The 24457-nt window shown below is 41.2% G+C and overlaps 1 long non-coding RNA gene and 1 pseudogene across 1 annotated transcript; both read right to left on the minus strand.

Moving 5' to 3' along the window:
• Window positions 1–2070: 2070 nt before the first annotated feature.
• LOC108175452 (CD2 antigen cytoplasmic tail-binding protein 2 pseudogene) lies at window positions 2071–3062 on the minus strand (annotated as a pseudogene).
• Window positions 3063–4104: 1042 nt separating this feature from the next.
• On the minus strand, window positions 4105–23779 carry LOC100338613 (uncharacterized). Its single transcript, XR_016225923.1, has 4 exons — window positions 21549–23779; window positions 20433–20511; window positions 11546–11623; window positions 4105–4292 (listed from the first exon to the last, which is right to left on the minus strand). It is a non-coding gene; the product is annotated as an uncharacterized LOC100338613 (long non-coding RNA).
• Window positions 23780–24457: the final 678 nt, after the last annotated feature.

Genomic DNA, 24457 nt, shown 5'->3' on the forward strand with positions numbered 1-24457 from the left:
TGTTAAGGGACTTAAAGGGAGATTTAGATTCCAATACAATAGTACTGGGGGACTTCAATACTCCACTCTCAGAAACAGAAAGATCATCCGGACAGAAGATCAACAAGGAAACAGCAGATTTAATCGACACTATTGCCCAAATGGATCTAACAGATATCTACAAAACTTTCAATCCTACATCTAAAGACTTCACATTCTTCTCAGCAGTGCATGGAACCTTCTCAAGGATTAATCACATACTAGGCCATAAAGCAAGTCTCAGCAAATTTAAAAGAATTAGAATCATACCATGCAGCTTCTCAGACCACAGCGGAATGAAGCTGGAAATTAGCAACTCAGGAAACCCTAGAAAGTATGCAAATACAGGGAGATTGAACAACATGCTCCTGAATGAACACTGGGTCATTCAAGAAATCAAAAAAGAAATCAAAACACTCTGGCAAAAAAAAAAAAAAAAAAAAAAAAAAAAAAAAAAAAAAAACACCTAAATGAAAGATCTCTGTGAGTGAGATCCCAGTGGAAAGAACAGGTCTTCAAAGAAGGAGGTACCTTTCTCTGAAGGGAGGAGAGAACCTCCACTTTGACTATGACCTTCTCTAAATATGATCAGAGTCAGTGAACTCAAAAGGCTTCCATAGCCTTGAAACTCACGACTGGAGCATAGGGAGATTACTGACACCATAAACAGGAGTGTCAATTTGTTATTCAACAACAGGAGTCACTGTGCACTTACTCCTCATGTAGGAGTAATGTGCTGTACATTGAGACTTAATGCTATAACGAGTACTCAAACAGTATATTTCACTTTGTGTTTCTATGGGGGTGCAAACTGTTGAAAGCTTTATTTAACGTATACTAAATTGATCTTCTGTAAAAAAAAAAAAAAGAAAGAAATTATCAATTCCCAACTTGACTCTCACTGGGATTAAACATGACAATAGGTCTGATCTGATTTCATCATCATTAAAAAAAATCATCTATTATTTTTCACTTTATGTTTCTGTGTGGGAGCAAACTGTTGAAATCTTTACTTAATGTATGCTAAACGGATCTTCTATATATAAAGAGAATCAAAAATGAATCTTGATGTGAATGGAAGGGGAGAGGGAGTGGGAAAGGGGAGGGTTGCGGGTGGGAGGGACATTATGGGGGGGAAGCCATTGTAATCCATAAGCTGTAGTTTGGAAATTTATATTCGTTAAATAAAAATTTAAAAAAAAGAAATTGACAAGTGGACTCCAATATTCTCTGTGCCCGAGACAGCTGGAGACCGGCTCCCCAAATTCCAGCAAGACTCGTAGCACAGTGGCTGCTGAGGCAAAGGCATGGGTTTGGACCAATCCCCCACTCCACGCTGGGAAGCCTGTCACAGCCATCAGTGGGGGCGTAGAGGCTCCCACTGCTCGGGGACCCAGTTCAGCTCCAACTGCTCCTCCCCCTCCCTGTCCTCCTTCCCCAAGCCTCCCTCTGTGCCAGATGCCCATGGAAGTGCCTGCCTCTGGAGTACTCCCAGGGCAGAGGAAAGTGGCCATGGCTCCTGACTGCTCCCATTGGGGTCACCGGAGCTGTTCCCAGAGTGAGGTCCCAGGAGGCTTTGGGGTCCTGATGCTGTGCCTCCAGGAAATTTTGGGTTTGAAGTGGGGTCTCTGCCCAACACGTGGACACTGGTGGGGGGGCGGGGCATGCCAGCACCCCAGGAAGCAGGGGTCCCTGTCCCCTCACAGGGGGCACCTGTCTTCCCTCTGGGGTTTCCCTCAGCATCTCAGGTTCTCCTCTCTCCTCAGTGTCTCTCCAAAAAAGCCCTTCCTGCCAGAGCTGACTGTATACCTGTATACCCTGTTCCCAAAGAGTCCCCAGCCTCCAGCCCCTCCACATGGCTTCTCCCCCACCCACCCAGAGCTCCTACCAGTGCTACCAGTGCCTTTGCTAAACTCTGTGTTCAGGACACCCCCACCTCCCCAGCCCAGTCAAGGCAGGGATTCTCTGCCTCTTGAAACCTCAGAAAGCCAATAAAACACTTAAAAGGCAAATTTAAAAAAAAAAAAGGCTTCAACTGAGCCCTTGGCAGGCTCAGGTGCAGATGTCCAAGCCAATGCATTTGGAGTTGTAGAGCTGACTCCCAGGGGAGTCAAGCTTTCAGCAATAAACACCATTGGGAAGTAGCCTTTGCTCACCCAAGTCTGCATCTGGGAGCTAGTGAAGGGACTGTACAACCCGGCCTCCTCGGTGCTCTTCCACTTATATTCCTACATCATGTTCACCAGGCCATCTTCTGATGACTCTGCTTCTCCCCTCTGGAAAGGGGTTGGGGCCACCTCAGCATGGGGAGGTGGGAGTGTGGAATCCTGAAATCCCTGGGTCCTTCACTCCAAACCATTCAGCCACATGGCCAACCACTCCCACATTTCCTGGTACATGTCAAGGATTCCCAGGGCCACCATCTGGTCAGCCAACCCAGGCAGCCGGTCCAGGCCCTGGGGGAAACTGGGCCACCCGGGCCCCTTGCTGTTCCCTTTGCCCTCTCTTCTTGCCCACAGATGTCTCATTGTCCCAGCCACTGTCTCCCTCAGCAGAAGCAGCACTGAAAGTCCCTCCAAGAGAGCTTGAGCACTCGTTGGTGTCTGGCCCAGACTGTCCTCCTCCTCTGAGCCTGAAACCTGGCACTGATCCGGTGCCCTCTCCCTGATTTTCACATAGCCAATGTTGTCCAGCCAGCTCTCTCGGATCTGAGCCTCCAGGTTCAGGAAGTAGTTGCTGTCTCTCAAATTAAATTTCCTCCATCTCCTCCTGCAGGTTGAAGGGTGTGATGCACACTCCCCCTTCACTGTGCACTGTGGCTGCTTCCTGACCTTCCACATCCTCTGAAGCCAGGATGTCATACTTGCTGGATTCCTCCTCCTCCTCCTCCTCCTCATTGCTGTCCAGAGCATTTGCCTTTGAAGCGGCCCCTAGGTCTCCTGGCCCGACTCACAGGCTTTACCATCTTCTTCCTGGTAACCCTGATTTCATCCTCCTCATTCCCGTCTTCCACTGCCTTGGAAGGTCACTTTCCTCTTTGGCATGACAGGCTGGGGGCTTTCCTTAAACTGGGGATCTGGGGGAGGCAGGGGGAAGAAAAAAATTGGTGTTCTTAAAGTGAAATATTAACATAGGTCCCCAAAATATAAATCAGGAAGTGAAGTTCCACATGTGGGGGTCTCCAATAGTGCCTTAGACTTCCTTTGATGCTCGTGTGCTCTTGAGACACAGCACAAGGTACTCAATTTGGGACCCGTGAGATTAAAGCTTTAACAACAAATACTAATAAAGTTTGCATTGACAATGAAAAACCAGGCATTTCATTCAGTAACCAATACTTTCTAAGCTTCTGTTTTCCCTTTGGCTTTATCACTTCAGAAAACTCTCTGATTATTAGTTATTGGAATGGCAGTTGTCATATGCAGAAACTATAATTTTACACCTGGGAAATGATCTATGAGATGGATGTTACTGAATAGGATTCAATAAGGATGAGTATTTAAAAATTTTTTGTTCATACTACTACTAATAAAATAGTTCTCATGAATATACCCCAAAGTCAAAATAATTATTTGAAAGATGAAGCATCCCAATAGATCCAAGGGAGATTTCAAATAAATGTAACATCTTTGGGCATTCGCATTCATACGAAAGGGGAGTCATTCATGTAACTATATTTGATGCATATCAGGACAGGCTGGATTGTCAGAATAGAGTGATATGTGGACAGCTGTATTGATTTAAAAAGATGGGGCTCTGGATTGGATCCCATGGGAAATGAGGCACCTGCCAAAGGCTAAGGATTTTAAGACTTAACAGCACAAACATAAAAGTTATAAGATACATGGCCTTGTTATTAGCTGGCTGAACTTGTCTATTAGGGACTTTCTCTTAGATGCACATGAATTTTATTCATTTCACAAATACAAATATAATGCCTATAGTGTGTCAGGCTCTGCCTAAATACTTTACAAATATGAGCTTACTTAATTCTCATAACCACCCCATAAGGTAGGTACTGCTACACTTTTGCCTCATTTTACTGAAGAGGAAACAGATACAAAGAGATTAAGGACTTGCCTAGAATTATAAAGTTGGCAAATGTTGGTGTGGGATTCAAACCCCTCTCAAAGGAAAGAAATGGCACCTCTGAAAAGGTTTGTCTTAGAAAAATCCTAGGAGCTTGCCTGAGGATTAGAGGATAATGTACCACCAGAACTGATAGTTCACTTGCTCATCACACTGCAAGGATGTAATCTTGAAAAACACAGCACCTGTAAAGGACATAAATCAATATAAAACCATATACAGATGAACACAAGATTCCTTCCATTTTTAGTAAAGGCCCTTAGTGAATCTTGAATTTGTTTTGAAATGTTTGAATGAAATCATACTTTTAAACATGGCATACTGGTTAAAGCAACTGGAAACTGAATCAGAAAACATTTGTCTGCTGCAGAAACTAGTATAAATAGGCAGTAAGTGAGCAGTCAACTTTACACTTTGTGTTTCTCTGTAGGTACAAACTGTTGAAATCTTTATTTAGTATATACTAAATTGATCCTCTGTATAGAAAGATAATTGAAAATGAATCTTGATGTGAATGGGATGGGAGAAGGAGCAGGAGATGGGATGGTTGCGGGTGGGAGGGAGATTACTGGGGGAAAAGCCACTGTAATCCAAAAGTTGTACTTTGGAAGTTTACATTTATTAAATAAAAGTTTTAAAAATTTGCTATGAAAATTAGTTTCAAATAAAATCTAAGAATAACTATATATATATATATATATATATATCCCAATTCATTACTTTCTCATATTATTGAATTCTTCATTTCTGTGAGAAAATTTATTCTTTAGGTAATCACAGCATTCTTTTTTTCACCCAGAAATGAAGGATTATTTTTTCTTAAACTCTTTTTTTTTTAATTTTTTTTTTATTTTTGATAGGCAGAGTGGACAGTGAGAGAGAGAGACAGAGAGAGAAAGGTCTTCCTTTTGCCGTTGGTTCACCCTCCAATGGCCGCCGCTGCAGCCGGCGCACCGCGCTGATCCAATGGCAGGAGCCAGGAGCCAGGTGCTTTTCCTGGTCTCCCATGGGGTGCAGGGCCCAAGCACCTGGGCCATCCTCCACTGCACTCCCTGGCCATAGCAGAGAGCTGGCCTGGAAGAGGGGCAACCGGGACAGAATCCGGCGCCCTGACCGGGACTAGAACCCGGTGTGCCGGCGCCGCAAGGTGGAGGATTAGCCTATTGAGCCACGGCGCCGGCTTTTCTTAAACTCTTTATATATTCTCGAAATCCTCTCATGTTCCTGCTGGTTTTCTAAATGACGTGGCAATCTGGTGACCACTGCATCCAGGTCATCAAACATCCTCAATATGGCTTGAACATCTAGAGATCTCTAGCCCTCCCCCACTGCAGGGCTGTGAACAGCTGAACAGGCTGTGCCCCTGCCTGTCCTTGTGAAGGAAGGTGGTGGCACGGGTGAAGTCACCAGCCTCGACAGCAGCTCCAGGATGCCCAGCCATCGCAGCAGTCCCTGGACTTCAGGTGGAGAAGCGCAGTCATCACCTTCTGAGGGTACATGGGAGCTCTCCACGTGTGTAGCTCCAGGGGAGCTGTTGGGATGGCGAGTAACCACAGGTGGAATGTTCCTCCCCGCCCACATCCCACTCCTTCAGGAGGACCTGGGTGGTGGATGGTGGCTGGGTCTGCATTCAGAGGTAGGAGGTGAGCTCTCCACTGTGTCAGAGACATGGCTGGTATCACACATTGACTCACCCTTCTGCCTCCATTTTCTTCCCTCTGCAGAAGTTCTTCCAGAAGTCAGGGCCAAAGTGCCAGACAGGCTTGCGGTACGGCGCCACAACCGGTCCCTCTGAGGCACTTGAGCCCAGCATGGCTGTCCTCAGAGACAATGAGATGGCAGAGTATCCACACTGTCTCTCTCTCCCAAGGGCTCTGGAGGGTCTTCGTGGTACCACCTGGTGGACCCGGGACCTCCCTGTCCCAAATCCTGGCTCTTTGTCACTTGACACTTGCGATTCTCACAACTATGCTTTTCTCATTGAAAACCCACGGTTAGTTTTTGGGGTCCAGCCCCAGAAATGGTCAGACCTCAGTCGGCTCAGCAGTCCATGGTCAGGAGAGCCAGAATGGCAGGGAGGTGCAGGATGCCCTTGGCCAGAGGGCTCACGCCCTGAGGCACCCTGTGCACTGCATGGAGGCTGCCGGCCAAGGCACTATCCCCAGAGCCTACGCGCTCCTGGTCCCGGCGAATGTGGCCCTCTGGGTAGCGTTCTGGCTTGGCTGAGCTGTGAACACGGACCCCCAGGAACTCCCAGTGGCTGGAGCAGGGAGGCACCAAGAGGGGTCCAGGGCACTCCACTACGCCTGGACTCCTTGGCTGGGGACCACCAGGCGTCATATTTTTATTTTAGCTTTAAAATTATAAGACAGTTTTATAATTTAAACTTATTGTGTCACCCACAATTGCTCTCCATCTGATAATAGTGGGCTTTTGTTTGTTTGTTTGTTTGTTTTAAGGTGACTTGCTCATTTTTTCAAAAATCTTTCCTATTTTCTTTTAGCCTACATATTTCCTTTTTTTTTTTTAAATTTGACAGGTAGAGTTATAGACAGTGAGAGGGAGAGACATAGAGAAAGATCTTCCTTCTGTTGCTTCACCCCCCAAATGGCCACTACAGCTGGCACTTTGCCGATCGGAAGCCAGGAGCCAGGTGCTCCTTCCTGGTCTCCCATGCGGGTGCAGGGGCCACAGCAGAGAGCTGGACTGAAAGAGGAGCAACTGGGACTAGAACCTGGCACCCATATGGGATGCCGGCGCCGCAGGTGGAGGATTAACCAGGTAAGCCATGGTGCCAACCCCATTATTACTGTTCTTCATTCACATTTTCTTAAAATTGTTCTCTTTCATAAGTCTATGTAAACTGTTATCTGAACCATTCTATCTTTCTTCATTCACATATTTTTATAATATTCACACATAGTAATGGCTCTACATACTTTAGAAAATTTAGCTTTATTTTTAATTATTTTATACAAATATTGATTACCTAATTCCTTATTTTTTGTTTCTGGCCACATTAGTCATAATATATGACATATGTCTGCCATTGTGGGGACACCGGCATTCATATTAGAGTGCCAATTCTAGTCCACACTGACCTGTGCTGATGATCCAATTTTGTAATCATGTGCCCAGAAGGTAGCAGATGATGACCTAAGTATATGGGTTCCTTCTACCCATTTGGAGGACAGGGATGGCATTCTGGGTTCGTGGCTTCAGCATGGCTCAGCCTCTGCTATTGTGGCCCTCTGGGAGTAAACCAGCAGATGGAAACCAATTAAGAAACTTCTCCACAGCAAATGAATATAGTGAAGAGACAATCTAAAAAATGAAATAGCATTTTGAAAAGTCTTTATCTAATGAAAAGTTCATGTCAAAAAATATGCTAAGAACTCAAAAAATTGAATATTTGGAATAAATGTTTTGCTTGGTTCAGACATCCATGTCCCACATCAGAGTGCCTGAGTTTAATTCCCAGCTCTGGCTGCAAATTCTGGTTTCTACTAACGCAGACTTTGAGAGGCAGCACTGCTGGCTGAAACAATTGAGTTGCTATCTCCCACATGGCAGACCAAACTGTTTTTTTGGCTTTGGCTCTAGTTCTGGGTTAGCACTTTTGTGAGCATTTGGGAAATGAAAAAGTCGACAGGCATTCTCTCTGACTTCCCCACCCCTTCTCTTTCACTGGAATAACAAACAAAAAAAAGCTTAAATAACCAAAAAGCAAATAATCTGACGAGATTGGGGAAAGGATATGAATATACATTTATCTAAAGAAAAATCCAGATAGACAACAAATGTGTGAAAAGTACTTAATATCATCAGTCATACAGGAAGTGAAGATCAAAATCACAATGAGATATCATCTAAGCTTAGATTGTTATGAAAAAGGAAAAGAAATAGGAAAATCTGGTGAGGATATGGAAAAATAGGAACTCATGCACTATTGATGTGAATGTAAATTAGTACAACCACTACGGAGAACAGATTTATGTTCTTCAGAAAACTGAAAATAGATTTCAAATATGACACATTTATCCCACTTCCATGCAGATATCCAAAAGAAATGAAATCATCATATCAAAAAGATACCTGTACTCCCACATATACTGCTTCACTATCCACAAGATATGAAATCAAACTAGAGATCCAATAATGGATGGATAAATGAGGCATGTGAGCATAATGAATATTATTCATCCATGACAAATAGTGAAATGCTGTTATATGCAGCAGACTAAATGGTGCTAGAGAGTATCAAGTTAAATGAAATGCTCGGTTTGGAAAGACAGATCCCATCTATTCTCATTCGTATATGAAACCTAAAAATTACATCTATCTGAATATAGACTAGTGAGGACTTTAAGACTGGGAAGGAGATGTGAGGACGTGAGAGTGATAGGGAGAAGATATTAACAGCTATCAAAACAAAAATAATATAAGAAATACATTCTAGGGGCCAGCGCTGTAGCTCACTTGGTTAATTCTCCGCCTGCAGTACCGGCATCCCATATGGATGCCGGTTCTAGTCCTGGTTGCTCCTCTTCCAGTTCAGCTCTGCTATGTCCGAGGAAGGCAGTGGAGGATGGCCCAAGTACTTGGGCCCTGCACCTGCATGGGAGACCCAGAAAAAGCTCCTGGTTCCTGGCTCCTGGCTTCAGATCTGTGCAGTTCCAGCCATAATGGCCATTTGGGGGATGAAACAATGGAAGGAAGACCTCTCTCTCTCTCTCTCTCTCTCTTAACCCTACCTGTCAAGTAATATATATATATATATATATATATATATATATATATATATATATATAACCAAATAACATGAAGAAAAATGTGACATGCACACACACACACAGATACAAATGTGAGATTTTAACCTGCCTTTCAATAAATGAAAGAATAAATAAGCTTAATATCAGTAACAATTTAAAAAAGAAGAAGAAATATATTCTAGGGGCCAGCACTGTGTCATAGCAGGTAAAGCCACCTCCTGCAGTGCCAGCATCCCATATGGGCACCGATTCAAGTCCCAGCTGCTCCATTTCTGATCCAGCTCTCTGCTATGGACTGGGAAAGCAGTGGAAGATGGCCCAAGTCCTTGGGCCCCTGCACCCATGTGAAAGACCTGGAGGAAGCTCCTGGTTCCCTGGTTTTGGATTGGCACAACTATGACCATTGTGGCCAACTGGGAAGTGAACCAGCAGATGGAAGACCTCTTTCTCTTTCTCTCTCTCCCTGTCTCTCTGTGTCTCTGCTTCTCTTTATGTGTAACTCTGACTTTCAAATAATTTTTTTAACAACACTATGTCTTTGCAAAAAAATTAAAGAAAAAGTGGAAGGGATGAGAAGGATTGAGGGAGGGAGAGCGGAAGGGAGAAAAGTATGGGTACCTTCTTAGAACTGCATCTATGAAATATATGATATCTATTACTTTTATACTACTAAAAATTAAAATTATTTTTCTTTTGCAATTTTCCTTAAGCAATCAATAAAATTTAAATTGAGGAAATGTAAGTACTTCAAAGGGAGGTGTATGTGATATTAAAATTCTTGGGAAAAAATAGACAAAAATCTGAACTACTACAATGATAGCTGTTTTGTTTCTTTTTTGTTTTTTTTTCTTTTCAACTTTTATTTAATAAATATAAATTTCCAAAGTACAACTTTTGAATTATAGCAGCTTTTGCCTCCATAACCTCCCTCCCACCTGCAACCATCCCATCTCTCACTCCCTCTCCCATCCCATTCTACATCATGATTCATTTTTGATTATCTTTATATACAGATCAACTTAGTATATACTAAGTAAAGATTTCAACAGTTTGCATCCACACAGACACACAAAGTATAGAGCACTGTTTGAGTAGTAGTTTTACTATTAATTCGCGTAGTACAACACATGAAGGGCAGAGGTACTACATGGGAAGCAGGAGCACAGTGACTCCCATTGTTGATTTAACAATTGACACTCTTATTTATGATGTCAGTAATCACCCGAGGCTCTTGCCATGAGCTCCCAAGGCTATGGAAGCCTCTTGAGTTCACCAACTCCGATCTTATTTAGACAAGGCCATAGTCAAAGTGGAAGGTCTCTCCTTCCTTCAAAGAAAGGTACCTCCTTTTTTTATGGCCCATTCTTTCCGCTGGGATCTCACTCACAGAGATATTTCATTTAGGTCATTTTTTTTGCCACAATATCTTGGCTTTCCATGCCTGGGAAACTCTCATGGGCTTTTTAGCCAGATCCGAATGCCTTAAGGGCTGATTCTGAGTCCAGAGTGCTGTTTAGGGCTTTTGCCATTCTCTGGGTCTGCTGTGTATCCTGCTTCCCATGTTGGGTCATTCTCTCCTTTTTAATTATATCAATTATTTGCACACACTGGTCTTATTTATGTAATCCCTTTGACACTTAATCCTATCTTTTTTATCAATTATGAACTTAAACTGATCACTTTAACAAGATGGCATTGATACGTGTCACCTTGATGGGATTGAATTGGAATCCCCTGGCATGTTTCTAGCTCTACCATTATGAGTAAATCCAAACATGGCCATGACTTCTCCAGGTATCATCAATGCATTCATGGAATCCTTGCCAAAAGTCTCTATCCATTCTCAAAACAAACTATTAAAACTTTCTCCACCTTTGCTGGTCTGCTCATTGATATACAAATTTGAGTTGCCTCTCTGAAAAGTTCCTGATGATACAACCCAAGAGATGCCTGGGGAAAGGATGTTGTTTGGTATCTTAAGTTTCTGAAACTTAGGCCAGAGCCACGGCTCAATAGGCTAATCCTCCACCTGCAACACTGGCACACTGGGTTCTAGTCCCGTCAGGGTGCTGGATTCTGTCCTGGTTGCCCCTCTTCCAGGCCAGCTCTCTGCTGTGGCCCGGGAGTGCAGTGGAGGATGGCCCAAGTGCTTGGGCCCTGCACCCGCATGGGAAACCAGGAAAAGCACCTGGCTCCTGCCTTCTGATTGGTGCGCCGGCCACAGTGCGCTGGCCGTGGTGGCCATTGGAGGGTGAACCAATGGCAAAGGAAGACCTTTCTCTCTGTCTCTCTCTCTCTCACTGTCCACTCTGTAAAAAAAAATTTTTCTGAAACTAAGAGCAAGTGCCTCTGGTATTGACTCTAGTATGTGAATCTCAGCCACACATGTGACGCAGTGTCTCTAGGAAGGAAAACTCTGTTCTGCACATTCTGTGCTAGCAGGGGTGAAGGACTCAGCAGTGAGTTCTTAGGGCAGATTCCTGCCCTCTATTTTCTGTCACCATATACAATGCTTTCTCATTAGCTGGTGTCACCATGCAAGATGGATCACACCCCTCCCGGGCCTAAGCTCTACCCCCTGAAATGCCATCCACAGTGCTTGTTCTCCTAGAGGTTTCTCTTGAAAATACATATAGGCACCTGGAGGACACCTGTTGTACTCTCACCTTTAGGCCCAGAATCTGCAGCAACAACCTTGTCACTCCACCAGCTTGGGCTTTTAGACATGTGCATTTTGATGTCACCTGACAACATGCAAATAGGAATCAACATGAGCACATCCTTGCCTAAATAAACATCATAGCCCAAAAAGATCGGGAATAAACACTACAATGCATCCCTCCATGAGTCTTTGCATCTCCTCCTTTTTTGCTTTTTCCCTCCCTACTGAACCTCTTAATCTGCACACAGTGCATAAAGGTCACCTTTCAGGTGCCTTATGTCACATTCAGTTGGAGTCAACTTTCCCTCTTTGTAATTTTGCTGTAGCCTTTAATTCAGAAAATATTTATATGGAATTATTTTTCTGTGTTTTTGAAATATATGTACATACTTTTCACAGATAAATAAGATTTTACCAATCTTTTTGAAACAGAAATATCTGTTTCCACTACCTAGGAAGTACCTCTTTGACTTGTAAATATCAAAAAAGACAGTTCCAAAGTCCTGGTTTTAGTAGGAGACTAGATGCACAATTTCAATGGCCAATTGACTTCAATGTAAAAATATTTTCTGTCATAAAGTCTCAAGTATATTTTCCTGTGAATACAGACACTTAGCAAGCACAGATCACCAGGCCAATTACCACAGGACTTCTTATAAGTCATATATGAAAAATGTATTATCAAATATCCTTATCAAAGATAATTTATATTAACAGTATGTAATGGGTTAGATCTGTTTTTATTTAAATTGACATTTCTTTATATTGTTTCAATTTTTTACATCATTTCCAATGATGACACTTAATTCTTGAGTAATGAAGAAGTTTCTCATCTACTCTTACAAAAAACCTTTCTAGTTGACAGATAATTTTTTTTTCTGGTGTTAGAAAATTTTTTTTTATCTTTTATTTAATGAATATAAATTTCCAAAGTACGACTTATGGATTACAATGGCTTCCCCCCCATAACGTCCCTCCCACCCACAACCCTCCCCTTTCCCACTCCCTCTCCCCTTCCATTCACATCAAGATTCATTTTCGATTATCTTAATATACAGAAGATCAGCTTAGTATACCTTAAGTAAGTATTTCAACAGTTTGCTCCCACACAGAAACATAAAGTGAAAAATAATAGATGATTTTTTTTAAATGATGATGAAATCAGATCAGACCTATTGTCATGTTTAATCCCAGTGAGAGTCAAGTTGGGAATTGATAATTTCTTTTTTTTTTCTTTTTCTTTTTTTTTTTTTTACAGAAGATCAGTTTAGTGTACATTAAGTAAAGATTTCAATCGTTTGCACCCCCATAGAAACACAAAGTGAAATATACTGTTTGAGTACTCGTTATAGCATTAAGCCTCAGTGTACAGCACGTTAAGGACAGAGATCCTACATGAGGAGTAAGTGCACAGTGACTCCTGTTGTTGACTTTACAAATTGACACTCCTGTTTATGGTATCAGTAATCTCCCTATGCACCAGTCATGAGTTTCCAAGGCTATGGAAGCCCCTTGAGTTCTCCGACTCTTATCTTGTTTAGACACGGTCATAGTCAAAGTGGAGGTTCTCTCCTCCCTTCAGAGAAAGGCACCTCCCTCTTTGAAGACCTGTTCTTTCCACTGGGATCTCACTCACAGAGATCTTTTTGCCAGAGTGTCTTGGCTTTCCATGCCTGAAATACTCTCATGGGCTTTTCAGCCAGATCCGAGTGCCTTTAGGGCTGATTCTGAGGCCAGAGTGCTATTTAGGACATCCGCCATTCTATGAGACTGCTGAGTATCTCACTTCCCATGTTGGATCACTCTCCCCTTTATTTATTCTATCGGTTGGTGTTAGCAGATACTAGACTTGTTTATGTGCTCCCTTTGACTCTTAGTCCTTTCATTATGATCAATTGTGAACTGAAATTGATCACTTGGAATAGTGAGATGGCATTGGCACATGCCACCTTGATGGGATTGAATTGGAATCCCCTGGTATGTTTCCAACTCTACCAATTGGGGCAAGTCAGCCTGAGCATGCCCCAAATTATACATCTCTTCCCTCTCTTATTCCCACTCTTATGTTTAACAGGGATCACATTTCAGTTAATTTTCAACACTTAAGAATAACTGTGTGATAATTACAGAATTAAACCAGTCATATTAAGTAGAACAGACAAAAAAAAATACTATGAGGGATAATGTATTAAGTTGTCCATTAGCAGTCAGGGCTATGCTGATCAAGTCACCATTTCTCATAGTGTCCATTTCACTTCAGGAGGTTTCCTTTTTGGTGTTCAGTCAGTTGTCACTGATCAGGGAGAACATATGGTATTTGTCCCTTTGGGACTGGCTTACTTCACTCAGCATGATGTGTTCCAGATTCCTCCATTTTGTTGCAAATGACTGGATTTCGTTGTTTCTTACTGCGGTACAGTATTCTAAAGAATACATATCCCATAATTTCTTTATCCAGTCTACCATTGATGGCATTTAGTTCTTTGGATCCTCTAAGTAAAGAATCATATCGTCTGCAAAGAGGGATAGTTTGACTTCTTCCTTCTTGATTTGTATTCCTTTGATTTCTTTCTCTTGTCTGATGGCTCTGGCTAAAACTTCCAGAACTATGTTAAATAGCAGTGGTGAGAGTGGGCATCCCTGCCTGGTGCCAGATTTCAGTGGAAATGCTTCCAACTTTTCCCCATTCAATAGGATGCTGGCTGTGGGTTTTTTATAAATCGCTTTGATTATATTGAGGAATGTTCCTTCTATACCCAATTTGCTTAGAGTTTTCATCATGAAAGGGTGTTGAATTTTATCAAATGCTTTCTCTGCATCAATTGAGATAATCATATGGTTTTTCTTCTGCAGTCTGTTAATGTGGTGAATCACATTGATTGATTTGCGAATGTTGAACCATCCCTGCATACCAGGGATGAATCCCACTTGGTCTGGGTGGATGATTTTCCTGATGTGTTGTTGTATTCTATTGGCCAGAATTTTATTGAGGATTTTTGCGTCTATGTTCATCAGGGATATTGGTCTGTAATTTTCTTTCAGTGCTGCATCTTTCTCTGGCTTAGGGATTAAGGTGATGCTGGCTTCATAGAAAGAATTTGGGTGGATTCCCTCTTTTTCGATTGTTCTGAATAGTTTGAGAAGAAATGGGATTAGTTCTTCTTTAAATGTCTGGTAGAATTCAGCAGTGAATCCATCTGGTCCTGGGCTTTTCTTTGTTTGGAGGGCCTTTATTACTGTTTCAATTTCTGTTTCAGTTATGGGTCTATTTAGGTTTTCGATGTCTTCATGGTTCAATTTTGGTAGGTTGCATGTGTCCAGGAATCTATCCATTTCTGATAGGTTTTCCTGTTTGCTGGCATACAGGTCCTTGCAGTAATTTCTGATGATTCTTTTTATTTCTGTGGTGTCTGTTGTTACGTTTCCTTTTTCATCTCTGATTTTATTGATTTGGGTCTTTTCTCTTCTTTTTTTAGTTAGTTGGGCCAATGGGGTGTCAATTTTGTTTATTTTTTCAAAAAACCACCTTCTCGCTTGGCCGATTTTTTGTAATGTTTTTTTGGATTCAATCCTGTTAATTTCTTCTCTGGTTTTAATTATTTCTCTTCTCCTACTAGATTTGGGTTTGGTTTGCTGCAGTTTTTCTAGGTCCTTGAGGTGCGCTGAAAGCTCATTTATTTGGTACCTTTCCAATTTCTTGGTATAGGCACCTATTGCTATAAATTTGCCTCTCAATACTGCTTTTGCTGTATCCCATAAGTTTTGATATATTGTGTTGTTGTCTTCATTTACTTCCAGAAAGTTTTTGATTTCTCTTTTGATTTCTTGAATGACCCAGTGTTCATTCAGGAGCATGTTGTTCAGTCTCCATGTGTTTGCATACTTTCTGGGGTTTCCTGAGTTGCTAATTTCCAGCTTCATCCCGCTGTGGTCTGAGAAGCTGCATGGTATGATTCTAATTCTTTTAAATTTGCTGAGACTTGCTTTATGGCCTAGTATGTGATCAATCCTAGAGAAGGTTCCATGCACTACTGAGAAGAATGTGAAGTCTGTAGATGTAGGGTTGAAAGTTCTGTAGATATCTGTTAGATCCATTTGGGCAATAGTGTCAATTAAATCTGCTGTTTCCTTGTTGATCTTCTGTCCGGATGATCTGTCTATTTCTGAGAGTGGAGTATTGAAGTCCCCCAGTACTATTGTATTGGAATCTAAATCTCCCTTTAAGTCCCTTAACATATCTTTTAAATAGACCGGTGCCCTGTAATTAGGTGCATATACATTTATAATAGTTACATCTTCCTGTTGAATTGAACCCTTAATCATTATATAGTGTCCCTCTTTGTCTCTCTTAAGAGTTTTTGTATTAAAGTTTATTTTGTCTGATATTAATATGGCTACACCTGCTTTTTTTTGGTTTCTGTTGGCATGGAATATCTTTTTCCAACCTTTCACTTTCAGTCTGCATGCCTCTTTGTTAGAGAGATGTGTTTCTTGTAGGCAACAAATAGTTGGGTTGTGTTCTGTGAGCCAGTCAGCCAAACGGTGTCTTTTAACTGAAAAATTCAGACCATTAATGTTCAATGTGACAATTGATACGTAGTGACTTTGCCCTGCCATTTTCCCGGAAATATTTTCTAGTATATGCTTTGAGCTTCCCATGCTCTTTTACTGGTAGGTGTTCTTCCTTTCCCTTCTTTCATATTGATGGCCGTGTTTCTGTGTTTCTGAGTGTAGCACATCTTTAAGTATCTTTTGCAGGGCCGGACGAGTGGCCACAAAGTCTTTCAATTTCTGTTTGCTATGAAAGGTCTTTATTTCACCTTCATTCACAAATGAGAGCTTGGCAGGATATAATATTCTGGGCTGGCAATTTTTCTCTCTTAGCACCTATGCTATGTCTCGCCATTCCCTCCTAGCTTGTAGGGTTTCTGATGAGAAGTCAGCTGTGAGTCTGATTGGAGATCCTCTGAGAGTAATCTGACATTTCTCTCTTGCACATTTTAGGATCTTTTCTTTCTGTTTCACTGTGGTGAGTTTAATTACAACGTGTCGTGGTGAGGATCTCTTTTGGTCATATTTATTGGGGGTTCTATGAGCTTCCTGTACTAGGATATCTCTGTCCTTCTCCAAACCTGGAAAGTTCTCTGCTAGTATCTCACTAAAAAGGCCTTCCAATCCTTTCTCTCTCTCCATGCCTTCAGGAACTCCTAGAACTCGAATGTTGGTTTTTTTAATAGTATCCTGTAGATTCCCAACAATATTTTTTAGGTTTCTAATTTCCTCTTCTTTTCTTTGGTTTGACTGTATGTTTTCCTGTGCTCTATCTTCTAAGTCCGATATTCTCTCTTCTGCTTCACCCATTCTGTTTTTAAGGCTTTCTAATGTGTTTGTCATTTGATCTGTTGAGCTCTTCATTTCATTTTGATTTCTCTTCACTATAACACTTTCCTGTTCTACTAGTTTCTGAGTTTCATTTTGACTCTTCCTTAAAATTTCGTTTTCACGAGAGAGATTTTCAATCTTGTCCATTAAGGATTTCTGTAGTTCAAGGATTTGCTTTTGAAAACTTCTAAATGTTCTTATCATAAATTTTTTGAAATCCGTATCTTGCATTTCTTCTATCTCATCATCTTCATACTCTTGGCTTGGGGTGTTTTGCTTATTTGGAGGCATCATAGTGTCATCGTTGATCTTGCTCCCTCTATTTCTGTGTTTGTTACTCGGCATAGTTAATTCTTCTTGCGTCACTGTGCGTTTTTTTTTCTTTTTTTTCTTTTTTATACTGTGTCCGTGTTAAGTGGACTGCCTGCTGTTGGAGGAGCCTTGGAGGCTTGAGATGGGTGCGGCCTGAGAGCTCTGCCTGGTTCTTCCTGGTTAAGGGTGTGCAAAGGTGACACCCTCAGGTTATGCGTGGTAAATCTCTCTCTTTTTATTTATTTATTTATTTTATTTATTCAGGGGGTAAGTAACACCGCACGGCATGGTTGTGCAGAATTGATGGTATTTAGCTTCCAGTCTTTGGCTCCTCTGGACTCCCACTGGGTTGCCTAGGCTACTGAATTGTAGTGACTCAGTTCCTTAGCTCTCCCCCATTGATATGGAAATCCAGAGAGGAGGCCTGCTCTTTGTCTCTTGGGAATTCTTCAAGCCTTGCAGCCTTGTAACCTTTGCAAGGTTAGGTGGAAGAGAAACCCCGAAGCTTTTTTTTTCCTTCTTTCCGGTAGTGAGTTTGCTGCACTTTCCGGCCCCCCTCTAGATTCTGACCCCCGTTTCCCCACCAATGTCTCGGGTTATTGAGCTCACCTCCCCTTCCAGCGCCGATGTGTGGACTCGGAGCCCTGAGCGTCCCAAGTCTCCCCGCTGTTGTCTGTGTGGCATGCACTCCCCTTGGAGCACTGGCGTGCAGACCCTGGGGCTTCTGCGGCTCAGTCCCGTGACTTGGCTTCCGCGCGGTGGGCGACCTTGTTCTCCCAGTAGGTCCTCCGATTCACGATTCCCGTGCAATTTTTTCCTGGTTCTTTTTTCTGCGGCTACCGTAACTCCCCTTTTATTAAACTAAATTTTCCCAGACTATCAGTGCGCGCCCTCACTATTCCGCCATCTTGGCTCCGCCCCCTCGACAGATAATTTTTTAAAATATATTTCCAAACACTGCCCACAAAGCATATATAAGCATATAAGGTATCCAAAAGCTTCCCTTTAGTAGGTCCTTGGAAAATGCCCTAGAAGTCCCTAGAATCCCAGGATTCCAGTAATTGAGCCACCCTTATAGAACCCTGATATTGGCGCTTGTTGCTTACAAAAATCTGTACTTGGTACTGTTTGTAATCTATAAGCACTTGCTTAAAACAGTTAACTAGAGTCCTAGTGAAATCACCTCACAGGGTGCCAAGCAGTGTTTTCTTCTTTTCAATGCACCTTGTATCTTCACGTCTGAAACTGATTCAGATAGTGTGGTACCCAGAAGCTCAACTACACACATGCACATGTCCGGAAATGACCTAAAGATCTGAACTTCAGCTTCTTCCTCATGACAAAAGGGCTGTTAATCTGCACCAGGAGACTCCTATTTCCACTCTTCTCCAGGCACTTAAATAGTTTCAAATTCTGGGCCTGGCCCAGCCTGTTACAACCATTTGGGGGAATGAACTAGCTAATGGAAGATCACTCTCTCTCTCTCAACTTTGCCTTTCAAGTAAATAAATAAACCTTTAAAAATGAAGATGTCCAGCAATCAATGAATGCTTTTTGTCAAGCATGTTATCATTTTACAGTAAATCATTAAAACTTTATGCTGCCAAATATGAGCCTTTATGAGGATAATATAGATGTACTTCACGTCCACAAGTTTATATTTCAAACTACTACAATGAAAATTTTGAAGCATAAAAAGACATTTCATCATTAAAGAAATGATTTAAGAGCCAGTGCTGTGGCATAGAGAGTAAAGATGCCACATGCAGAGGTAGCTTCCCATATGGGTGCTGGTTTCGGTCCCAGTTGCTTCACTTCCAATCAAGCTCTCTGCTATGGCCTAGGAAAGCAGCAGACCATGGCCCAAGACCTTGGCCTTCTGCACCCATGCAGGAGACCTGGAGGCAGTTCCTGGCTCCTGGCTCCTGGCTTTGGATCAGCCCAGATCCAGCTATTGTAGCCATTAGGGAGTGAACCAGCAGATGGAAGACTTCTCCCTCTGTCTCTTCCTCTGCCTCTCTGTAACTCTTTGACTTTCAAATAAATAAATAAATCTTAAAAATAATTTAATATTGATTAACTATAGTCCTGAAAATAAGTGACTACAACATTGTAGTACGAATGTTAACACATTTAAAAAAATCTGTCTTCCAAAGGAGTAGTATTAATGTTTGGAATTTGTGACCTAAATTTACACTGAAGTACAACTAAAAACTTCGAATTCCCAAGCCATTAAATACTGACATTTTGTAGACTTCTCAAGTTATTACATATAATTCAGATTGTTAAATGTATTTCTGATACTTACTAGGATGAATAATTCACATCATACACACACACAAACACACACACACAGACACCACAGGCTCATACTTTTTATTGTGTGCTTCCATTGTATTCACTTAAATATTTAATCAATATTTAATTCATATACAATACAATTCCCCCATTTAAAGAGTATAATTCAATGGTCTTCACATTATAATCACATGGTTGTGCCTCCTTACTACAGTCAATTTCAGACTATTTTCATTTTCTTACAGAGAAATTCCATACCTAACAGCAGTCAATGAACTTGATCTCTAAATCCCAAAGTTCTAAGTAACGCTAATATATTTTTTGTTTCTATGAATTTGCTTCTGTGGGGGCATTTTTGTATAAATTGATTAATACAGTATGTGGTTTTTAAGATAGACTTATGGGGCTGGCCCCATGGCTCACTTGGTTAATCCTCTGCCATCTATTCCATTGTTTCCCAAATAATGGGTGTTGGTAGATTGTCTTTGCCCAAACTATAAAACCATCTAGTGTAGGCTTAAAGACTGGTAGTATCCTTTTCAGTGAATATACAACTGTTAGAGTAGATGCAGCAGATTCCATTAATCAGTGCACAAGCTCCTGCTTTTGCCAATATGCATTTTATGGCTAGCTAGTTGTCCATGACTCTCTTAGAGCACCCACGGATTCAAGCAATTACTGTAAAATCTGGCCTGAAGTGTAGGTTCTAGTTTGGCCCACACAATAAACAGATTTTTAAATGGTTTTCTATGGCCTAGCAGGACCTACTACTATCACACTACAAGAACTATGGAGTTTTCCTCACAACAGCAGCCTACTGAGAGAATAAAAGATAGGTAAAACATGTGTGCCAGTAAGTGTAGCAGGTTCAATATGAAAAAAGCAAACATTTTACTCACCCTTTTGCCCTTTGAAGATGTATTCGAGATCTTCAATGCATTCACGAGAGTGAGCAGACTTGTTGTTCTCTGTGTGCACCTGTGAAGATTAAAGAGGTAGAACTGAGATCCTTGACAACTCAGCTTGGGATGCCCTGAATTTGACTTCAGTAGGAGTGCTGAGTAGCACCTGGTAGGATTCCTTTCATTTAGGCTGCAATTGATCAGAGTTAGAGTCTTTGCTGCAAATGTCTCTTAAGCCTTGGTCTCCTGGGGACAGGCTGTCATGACTTTTGGGACCTGGCACTGTGAGAATTTTATTACCACAGTCCATTAGCCTCTTGTATAGGAAAAAGATTAATAATAAACTTTTATCGGATCCTGTATCCCTGAGTCAAAGAGAGTGTCAGAGGTGAAGAAGACCTTTTTATATAGCATTTTAATTAAACAGCCTTAGGTGCCACTTTGATCCTGAGGGCAACAGGTAAGAATTTAAGACATGTTTCTGAGGTCTCTAGGCAAAGCTTAGCTAGGATTATCTTAAGAATATGACTAGCTTTTTGAGTTTATTTGATGACTAAGGTCTCCAAGGGGCATGGAGATAAGAAATCCCTAAAGCAGAGCCGGCGCCGTGGCTCAATAGGCTAATCCTCCACCTTGCGGCGCCGGCACACCGGGTTCTAGTCCCGGTTGGGGCGCCGGATTCTGTCCCGGTTGCCCCTCTTCCAGGCCAGCTCTCTGCTATGGCCAGGGAGTGCAGTGGAGGATGGCCCAGGTGCTTGGGCCCTGCACCCCATGGGAGACCAGGAAAAGCACCTGGCTCCTGGCTCCTGCCAGGATCAGCGCGGTGCGCCGGCTGCAGCGGCGGCCATTGGAGGGTGAACCAACGGCAAAGGAAGACCTTTCTCTCCCTGTCTCTCTCTCTCACTGTCCACTCTGCCTGTCAAAAAAAAAAAAAAAAAAAGAAATCCCTAAAGCAGTCACTACATGTTAAGGTACTTTCCTCATGACAGTATGCAGCCTTTACCCTCCACATATGCAAGGAACTCCTGGCATTAAACCTACTCTTCCAAAGCAGTGAGAGTCATATATTAACAATCCTCCATTCAGTGCATGGCCTTATGATTGAAAACCCACCTCCAGTGGCATCCTTCGTGTCTGCAGTCAGGAGGGCTCTTCCTTTCCAAATTGCTCCATGTGCATGGAATTCAAGGAAAACAAACTGGAGCACATACATATAAACTCATTAGCTCTTCCCCATTGCAAGGCTCTAGTTAAAGGAGTAAGTTTGGCTTTTTGCAATGAAGTGCTAGATGTCAATGTCTGAGATTCTATCACCTGAATAAGACCCATCACGGCATATCGTACCTTTTTAACTTTTTAATTGCAAGAAAATCAAAAAAGAAATGAGATATTTAAATAAAATAAAGAAATGACATTTTTAAAAAAAATACACACAGATAAAAAGCAGAAGTTTGTGGGGGAGAAAAGAGGAAAGAGGAAAAACAAAATGAAAAGAAGAAAGAAAACAACACTAAAAAGAACAGGCAAAACAACTGGATACGAGCTAGACAAACTATTAAGATTAATTCTGTTCACTATGCTAATATTTTGAATAAATGTTACATATGAATTACACTATCCACATCAGTACCTAAAACAAAAAAATGAAAAGTGTCAAAACAATGACATGGACAACTGCAACAGAAAGTAAAACACCAACGTTTATAACTGAACTTACAATACTAATCCTCCTATGTAAATAGTGATTATAGATGAGCAAATAATAAAAAGGTGAAATACACAAGAATTTAACAACTAGCAAATGCATACTGAAAATAAATACAAGAAATAAGAAAATCAAAAACAAATGAGAATTTAAACAAAATACACACAGATAAAAAAGAAAAAGTGTCTGGGGGAGAAAAGAGGAAAACAAATGAAACAGAACAAAATAATAAGCACTAAAAAAAACAGGCAAAACACCAGGATGTGAACTACACTAGTTAGGAAAACTAATTCTGTTCACTGTGAGTGAGATCCCAGTGGAAAGAACAGGTCTTCAAAGAAGGAGGTACCTTTCTCTGAAGGGAGGAGAGAACCTCCACTTTGACTATGACCTTGTCTAAACAAGATAAGAGTCGGTGAACTCAAAAGGCTTCCATAGCCTTGGAAACTCATGACTGGAGCATAGGGAGATTACTGATGCCATAAACAGGAGGGTCAATTTGTAAAGTCAACAACAGGAGTCACTGTGCACTTATTCCTCATGTAGGATCTCTGTCCTTAATGTGCTGTACATTGAGGCTTAATGCTATAACGAGTACTCAAACAGTATATATCACTTTGTGTTTCTATGGGGGTGCAAACTGTTGAAATCTTTACTTAATGTATACCAAACTGATTTTCTGTATATATAGAAAATTGAAAATGAATCTTGATATGAATGGAAGGGGAGAGAGAGCAGGAAAGGGGAGGGTTGCGGGTGGGAAGGAAGTCATCAGGGGTGAGGGGGATGCCAATATAGTCCATAAACTGTATTTTGGAAATCTATATTCATCAAATAAAAGTTAAAAAAATATTAATTCTATTCACTGTGCTAATATTTTGAAAAAAAGCTATATATGAATTACACATCAGTGACTCTAATAAAAGAATCAAAAGTGACAAAACAATAACATGGAAAACTGCAACAGAAAGTAAAACACCAACGTGTATGAATGAACTTACAATACTAAACCTCCTATGTAAATAAAGTGATTATAGATGGGCTAATAATAAAAAGGTGAAATACACAAGAATTTAAAACCTAGAAAATGCATACTGAAAATAAATACAAGAAAAAGGACATTTTTAAAATCAATACACACAGCTAGAAAGCAAAACTTTGTGGGGGAGAAAAGAGGAAAAACAAAACAAACAGAACAAAATAATAAGCACTAAAAAGAACACGCAAAACACCAGGATGTGAACTACACTAGTTAGGAAGACTAATTCTGTCCACTATGCTAATATTTTGAACAAACACTACATATGAATTACACTATACTCATCAGTGATTCAAACAAAATAATCCAAAGTGACAACACAAAAACATGGAAAACTGTAACAGAAAGTAAAACACCCACTCTGATAACTAAACTTACTATACTAATCCTCCGATGTAAATAAAGTGATTACCAATGAGAAAAATATTTAAAAAGGTGAGACACACAAGAATTAAACAATCAGAACACAAAAACAGAAAATGAATAAGCCAGCACAGAGGCTCACTGTCTCATGCTCTGCCTGCGGCACCAAAACCCCGCGTTCTAGTCCCGGTCGGAGCACCGGGTTCTAGCCCCGGTTGCTCCTCTTCCAGTGCAGCTCTCTGCTGTGGCCCGAGAGTGCAGTGGAGGATGGCCCAGGTACTTGGGCCCTGCACCTGCATGGGAGACCAGGAGGAAGCACCTGGCTCCTGGCTTTGGATCAGAGCAGCGTGCTGTCCGCAATGTGCCGGCCAGAGTGGCCACTTGGAAGGTGAACCAACAGAAAAAGGAAGACCTCTCTCTCTCTCTCACTGTCTAACTATGCCTGAAAAAAGGAAAAAGGAAACAAAGAAAGAAGGAAAAAAGAAAATAAAAGAAATGGAAGAAATGACAAAAAATGCAAAAAAAATGAGATTTTAAAATAAAATACACACCAATAAAAAGCAAAATTGTATTGGACAAAAAAGGGAAACAAATAAACAGCACTAAAAAGAATAGGCAAAACACCAGGATGTGAACTACAATAGTTATTAAGAGACACTCTAATCACTACGCTAATATTCAACAAACACTATATATGAATTACACTGTACTCATCAGTGAGTCAAACAAAATCATCAAAAGTGACAACACAATAAAAAAAAATAACATGGAAAGCTGTAACAGAAAGTTCTTATACCTCAACTTAACAACGCTAATCCTCCTATGTCAATAGATTACAGAGGAGAGAAAATAAAAAGGTGAGATACACAAGAATTACACAATTAGAAAAGGAAAACAGAAAATAAATACAAGAAA

This window comes from Oryctolagus cuniculus, chromosome 19 (assembly GCF_051225735.1).
Source record: "Oryctolagus cuniculus isolate XC-2025 breed Fujian yellow rabbit chromosome 19, ASM5122573v1, whole genome shotgun sequence".
Classification (NCBI taxonomy): Eukaryota; Metazoa; Chordata; class Mammalia; order Lagomorpha; family Leporidae; genus Oryctolagus; species Oryctolagus cuniculus.